At 38.5% G+C, this 7,800-nt stretch overlaps 1 pseudogene across 1 annotated transcript; it reads left to right on the top strand.

The window, feature by feature from the left end:
- The first annotated feature begins 6,644 nt into the window (after nt 1-6,644).
- LOC308341602 (proteasome subunit beta type-2-like) lies at nt 6,645-7,260 on the top strand (annotated as a pseudogene). Its single transcript has one exon. The product of its transcript is annotated as a proteasome subunit beta type-2-like (transcript).
- Nucleotides 7,261-7,800: the final 540 nt, after the last annotated feature.

Genomic DNA, 7,800 nt, shown 5'->3' with positions numbered 1-7,800 from the left:
TGCATTCCAAACCAAGCGGAATGTTTCTGGGTCTCTATGACTTTGCATATCCTGTTTCCTCTGTCCAAATTTGTTATTCCTTCCACAATCTACTCAAGATCTAGTCAACAATTTTTTTTAAGATTTCATTTATTTATTTGACAGACAGAGATCACAAGTAGGCAGAGAGGCAGGCAGAGAGAGAGAGGAGAAAGCAGGCTCTCCATGGAGCAGAGAGCCCGATGTGGGGCTCTATCCCAGGACCCTGGGATCATGACCTGAGCCAAAGGCAGAGGCTTTAACCCACTGAGCCACCCAGGTGCCCCCTAGTCAACAATTTTTCAAGCTAAATTCCACTCCTGTATATGAATCAACTCAGGCTCCAGTTGTTTTAGGATGACTTACCTGCCTTTAAAGTTAGGTCAGGTATCCTTTCTCTGTGCTTTGGAAACAGTCTGCGTGTGCCTCAGTCATTTCATATTTTACCTTATCAGGTCATCTATGTACTTCTCCATCTCCCTCACTGGACTGAGAAACCCTCACTGGGCATAACTGTGTTTCAAATAGGCATCCTCCAAATGCAATGGATAGCAGTCACAATGCCTGAAAGAGATACATTCCTGAAGGCTTGGCATGACTCAAATTTGTCGTAGGAACAAACTTAATCTTAATAGAGGATGGCGTAGTTTTTGTTTCCAGACAGCATGTCAATAGCAAAAACACATTTTACCAACCCCTTAACCTTTGTAGATATACAATATTTTGAGTAATTTTTTTTTAAAGATTTCATCTATTTATTTGACAGAGAGAGAGACAGAGATCACAAGCAGGCAGAGAGGCAGGCAGAGAGAGAGGGGGTAGCCGGCTCCCTGTTGAGCAGAAAGCCCGATGCAGGGCTCGATCCCAGGACCCCGAGATCATGACCTGAGCCGAAGGCAGCGGCTCAACCCACTGAGCCACCCAGGCGCCCTTGAGTAATTTTTAATTTGGAAGATTTATACCATTTTAATTTGCATAAAATGAAAATTTAATATGCATGTCATATCATTTCAAATCTACATAATTTAACTTCACAATAAATGCAGTGTCTAGTACCTCATTCATAGTAATGTTCAAAGCTTATTTCCTCCCCAACCAATCCTCCTCCTATCATTATATTTTGTTTACTTACTTAATCATTTTCTTACTCATCACTGTAGTCATCATCAGCATTATTTCCTGAGATCTCAAGAAAAATAAAAGATAAATCTTTTCTCTCCTCTCTTCCAAGCTATTACAGTTTGGAATATATATATTCCAAAATATATATATATAATATATATATATATTTTAAATATATATAAAATATATATTATGTATATTATATATAAATATATATAAAATATATATTTATATATATATAAAATATATATTTATATATATATGAATGTGGAAATGCAAACAAAAACGTGCTGTATTTCACATTTTTGAGATACAAGTTATTTTTCTCCTATTTATTCTGTGTGGCTTAGTTTAGAATAGTCATCAGAGACGATGCTTTTAAATTCCATAATAGGCCTGATATATCTGATACAAGATAGCGTATGAAATATAATCCGTTAGTGCAATCACATGATTAATTAATCTAATCCAGATAAAGTCATATCTAAAAAGAGCATTTAAAGAGACTTTGGATTCCTGCTACTATTTGCATTATTTTTATTAGTTGTTGGGTCTAGAGTTGTTGCAATGTATTGTAGAGACATTCGTAATTTAAAACATAATAACAGGGGCACCTGGGTGGCTCAGTTGGTTAAGTGTCTGACTTCAGCTCAGGTCATGATCTCCATGCTCAGCGGGGAGTCAGCTTGTCCCTCGCTCTACACCCCTTCCCCGACTCGTACTTTTTCTATCTCTTTCTCAAATGAATAAATAAAATCTTTTTTTAAAATGACAAATTTTTATCAAGACCTTAAAAATGTGTAGATCTCTTCAATACAAGCATGAAATTTTTCATTTGCGTTATAGCCTCGTAAAGAAAAAACACAAAGGATTCTGTTTTAGCTTTATTGGCTGTCTGGCAGAACAGCAGTATAAAAATTGGAACAAAGAAAAAAGGTTATTTTTTTTACTCTTTTAGCATATAGATTAGTATTAATTACCATGTAATGAGCTGAAAATTCCTGCCAAAAAGCTGAGGTTTGTGGTTCCATTAATGAGTATTTTCTTTCCACTGGGTGAAGTAAAATTTTTAAAGTGTTAGGGATTTGCACTTGGAAAACATCTCTAAGCTATTTATACAAGCAAGTCAATAGGAAAAGCACATTTTCCATTTATAGTCTTTGTAGTGCATTCATGGATCTGACGTTTTTTGGCAGTGGGTTGCTTTTAATGGTAGCTCTGAATTGTAGCCTTGGGCAGACTTCGATGTAGCAGGAGTGAAACCAGCATTCTCCACCATCCAGCCTTGGACTGGCTGTGGCCGAATCTATGTTAAGAGTTCCCATTTACTTTCCAAACTGGGAGAAACCACAGAAGAATGCTTTCTTACTCCAAAATGGATTCAGCCTACAATAGGTACCCCAACCATTGATGAACACTTGTAACAAGATGCACCAAGACACAGTTTCTGGGTTGTCCCAATTAAAATATTTTGGGGCAGTTTTCACCACTCCCATCTCTAAGAATACTTTTTGAGTAAGGGAGTCTACACATAAACAGACATCATCAAAACTGAACCATTCTGGTGGCTATGAAAATGCACCTCAACCAGTTCTTCTTTGGAAAGTGTGATGCAAGTGACTAGTTTCTGTGTTCTGAACCCACCACTGCACTCACTGCTCCAAGCCAAATACTGGGATCCACCGCAGGCCTGTGCCTGGGAGGGATACTTGGGAAGGCCCATACTTGAGGGAAGCAGGGCTTCCAAGATGGACAATTTTGGTCTGGCCAAAACATTTGTAGAACTACCCTGCAGAGGGGACTCTTTCCAGGGCTTTCTTCCCCACCCCTCTTTTTTTCCTCTCCACAGACCTTGAATTTTACCACCATAAACCTCTGACATGTCCAATCCTGTCTGCTTTTATGAGGACTCTGATTCATACAGCTATTGTCTTCGGTTGTGATATTATCTTGACTTTTTTAGAAAACCCAGAATAACACTCTCAATGATCATCAAATCAATTTCTCTCAAGTCCAGGGTAGAAAGCCCAGTACTGATGTAACCTAGGAGTCCCCTAGACTTTTGCTCCAGAATCTGAATTCTGACTCTCATCCTCAAGGTCACCTCATGCTACAAAATGGCTGCTGGAGCTCCAGTTATCATGCCTGCTCCAGGCAGCAGGAAAAAGCAATGACAAAAGGACCAACATGGTATTCCTTCCAATGTTCTAGCACCCTCTAAGAGCCTTCTTAGAAGTTCCACACAACTGCCCTCTTTATTTCATTGTCTCAAGTATAATCACATAAATTACATAAACCTAGCAGCAGAAAGAGCTACAAAAGCTAAAATGCTATGAACATTGACATCCAGATTAACATTGGATGTTCTATTGCTAGAGACAAATGAAAGAATGGATATTTGTGGCAACTCTCTGTCTCCTCTACCCTTCTTTTATCTCCATTTTATGCAGACATTGAAAAACATGATGTCTGGATTTCCAAGAGAAATCTGAGAGAAGGAGTCTGACTATGAGCCTTATTTATCTTTGTCCAGGGTAGTAAGAACATGACCCTAAGCTCTCTTTCTTCTTCAGTACTTCATGGGCCTAGACTCAGGATTTCAGAACATAAATGAAAGTCTTTAATCATCCTGACCAGACACAAGTATACATTCTACATGTGTTCAAAATTGTGGTGTAGCAGTTAAAAACAAATGGATATCAGGAAGAATTAAAACCAGATCCCAGCTCTTTTGTTCACTAACAGTGTCAACTAATGGTCAGACAATTAAACTTTCTGGAAGTGAATGCTCAATAAAAGTTAGCTGTTATTGGGGCACCTGGGTGGCTCAGTGGGTTAAGCCTCTGCCTTCGGCTCAGGTCATGATCTCAGGGTCCTGGGATCAGGTCCCGCATCGGGTTCTCTGCTAGGCAGGGAGCCTGCTTCCCCCTCTCTCTCTGCCTGCCTCTCTGCCTACTTGTGACCTCTCTCTGCCAAATAAATAAAATCCTTTAAAAAACAAAACAAAACAAAACAAAACAAAAGTTAGCTGTTGGCTTGATAATTTTGCATGAAGGACTAAATGCTTTAAAAATGGGGTGGGGCATAAAAGAACTACCCTAAAATCTCTTTGGTTTTAACTTAACTCATCCTAATCTCTATACCCTAAAACACTAAACTTCTTTTAAAAAAATTTTTTAAGTTACAGGTATCTTTCCTGACACCTCTTTTTTAAAAAGTCTTTTTTCTAGATCTGTTCTACCAGTCTGTGTGTGTGTGTGTGTGTGTGTGTGTGTGTGTGTGTGTGTGTGTTTCTATGAGTCTTTTTTCTATCTTTTGTTTTTTCCTTCTAACACTCACCCTGATTTCTAGGATGTTCACCAGGTCCCATTTCAAAACTCCACTAAAACTGCCTACATCTTGGGTTCCAACTGGCCCTCGCACTGGGTGCCCTAAGTGGTAACCCAGACTCATGCAGCCTCCAGGCCTTCCTGCAATCTACAGATTTAGAACGTCAGCAAATGGTGTTTGGTAAGCATCTAGTCCCTGCATATTCTTAACTGTTTCAACACTCTAAGACCAGAATGCATATTTTTAGCCAATTAATTCAGATGATGTAAACACATAACAGTGCTTAGCTAATTTGAACTTAATACTAGATCAGTTAATGAAGAGATCAGAAAATCTCTGCATCTAAGCAGCAAAAGATTCCTGCAAAATCACAAAAGTTAATCTTAATAATCTCTAGTCTTGTAGATGGAATGTTTACTATATTGTATCCTCTAATGCCATATGATTGTTCAAAATACTATGTTCATTTAGATATCTGTGGCTAAAACATGTTTTAAGTTTCTTGTCTATAAACACATACTTTATTTTACTCTATTGTTAAACCTTGCTGACAATCAAGGTTTAATGACTTTGTCAATTTAAAAGGGTTTTTTTTAGTCTTTTTCCCTCATAAGGAAATTATAGCAGAAGTAAATAATACAGTATTTTCACTTTTGCCCACCTATGAAGTTGAAATAATGTCTCATCCAGAGCTGGCTCTCTAGGACCCTATACTTCTTACCTTTGTGGCCTAGGACACATTGCTTGATTCAGTCACCTCATCTCATAATGTCTACCTGCTAGGATTGTTGTAAAGATCAGAGACAATGAATTTGAAGCACTAAGCTCAGGACCTCCTAATTTAAGGGGCAATCAACAAAAGGGGGCAACAGTGATAATGATGACAATTGATAATGGTAATGATGATTATAAGGAGGTTGTGGAAATGGAGAAGATGAATGGAATGGGAAAGAACGTATTGTTTTTCTATTACTATTGTAACAAATTGCCACAAAGTTGGTGGCCAGAATTTTGTGGGCGTAGTTGGTTCCCTTGTTTCATGTTTCACAAGGTTGGAAGATGTTAGCAGGGCTGTGTTCTTTCTGGAGGCCTCCAGGAGAATCTGTTTTCTTGCCTTTATAAACTCCTAGAGACTATCTGTATACCTTAGCTCATGGCTTTCTCCCTTCATCTTCAAAGCCAGCAATGGTACTCTTCTGGGGTTTCAGACGTCTCTTTTCTCGTCTTCAATCTCATCTCTCTTACTATTCTACCCTCCTCCTACATTTTTAAAGGCCCATGTGATAACATTGGATCCACCCAAGAAGCTTATATCTTAAAGTCTATAACTTTAATTCCATCTGCAAAGACCCCTTGGCCTTCTAAGGTAACAACTACAGAGTCTAAGGACTAGAGTCTGGACATTTCAGGTGGCGTTGTCCTGCTTACGTAGGGAGAAAGTAAAATGTTGACCATAATAGGAATAATTAATAAATTCAGACACTAGCTTTAGAAAAATATAGACTTTCTTGATGTTTAAAGGGAAATAAAACTTACCTGATAAAGTCAACTTGGTATAGTGGAAAGAACACTGACCTTGCTTCCATTTCTATAATCCTGTGTAAGTCATTAAACAATTTTAGATTTCTGGTGATTCATTTATCAAACAAGAAAGTCAGTTTAATGATATAAAATTGTTTCCAGTTATAAAATTCTATCATTCAGTTAGAATAAATTTAACAGCCAAGCAAGAGTCTCCTGAATCTTGCCATGAAACACATGACACTGTCTCATAACAGCTAAAGAGGGATGTAGAATTGCACCTTGTGGCCCATGGCTCATGTAGAGAATTATCGTACGGATGAAGCCCAGGTTTATTTTTTAAGGGATTGGAATCCCATTGGAAGACAAGCATGTGTTTTCAGTTTCTTAGCTTCTAATTCCCCTGCTGCAATCCACCCTCCCTTTGAAAGAGCAAGAAAACCATGGTACATAGCTAAACCTGAGGATTCAAAAGCCATGATATGCACAAATCCACTACTTTCTAGGTACAAGAATGCATTAAAATCTGTAAAAATATAAATACAATTCCTCTTAGGGAATTCCTGAGCATAAAGGTGTCCCTTGTCATGTCTCACTGGTGAGGCTGAGAAGCTGGCCAGTCCCACGCTCTGTCCTCTTGGCCTCTCACCACTATGGCGTACCTCATCCAGGACCCTGACTAAGACCTTCTCGCCTCCAACCAAGTGGCTACTAGCAGTGTTGTCCAGATGAAGGACGATCAAGACAAGATGCTTAAGAGGAGTGACGAAATCTTACTCCCATGTGCTAGAGAGGCTGGGGACACAGTACAGTTTGCAGAATATATTCAGCAAAATGAGCCACTTTATAAGATGCAAAATCATTAAGAATGGTCTCCCATAGCAGCACTTAATTTTACATGCTGAAACGTGACTGGCTGTCTTCGGAGTCAGACCCCATATCATGTCAATCTCCTGCTGGCCGGCTATGATGAGCATGAGGGTCCAGCACTCTCTTACAGGGACTGCCTGGCAGTATAGGTCAAGACTCCTTTTACAACCTGCCCATGGCTACAATGCCTTCCTGACTTTCAGTATTCTGGACCAATATTACACACCAATTATCTCTTGTGAGAGGGCAGTGGAACTTCTTGGGAAATATCTAGAGGAGCTCCAGAAATGTTTCATCCTGAAACTACCAACCTTCAGTATCCCACCCACTTGCCAGGGAACTTGTTTTAATAGACTCCTTTCCTTTCCTATTCTTTTGACTCTCATCCTTGCCAGATGATTAATTCACAATAAAGCTGACTCTGGATAAACTGGAAGAAAAAAAAGTCCCACATGGAGGATGGGTTTTTAGATTTTATCCCTTCAGTAATTTACCATTTTTCTTTTAGTAGCCTTTCCAAAATTAATGTTTTCTGTAGATAGATTTGTGGGTAGGGTTTTGCAACAACAAATGCAGCACAAAGATGTTGGTTTATTAATAACAGTGCAACTGTTATTTTTCAATCAGCTGGATAATTCTTAGTGTTTTTAAAATAAAAATATTGATCATCAACTAACTCAGAATGACTTCTTCTCATTTATGTGCCCTTTGTTATCATGAGAATGTAATCCATCTTGAAAAATTACAAAGTAATAGGAAATAGACTCTCACCGTTGTAATCAGACTTTTATCCAAGTGTTTAACACCATTCACTGAACATCTTATTTATACTCTGCCCTAGGCTACGCACTGGAAATACACAGGTGAATAGTACATAGATTTTTATTTCAAGAATCCCAGAGTCAAGTAAAATCCCAAAGACAAGTAAAAATAAACAAG

Source organism: Martes martes, assembly GCF_963455335.1.
Source record: "Martes martes genome assembly, chromosome: 4".
NCBI lineage: Eukaryota > Metazoa > Chordata > Mammalia > Carnivora > Mustelidae > Martes > Martes martes.
The sequence above is the reverse complement of the archived record's forward strand: the minus strand, read 5'-3'. Positions and strand labels throughout refer to the sequence as shown.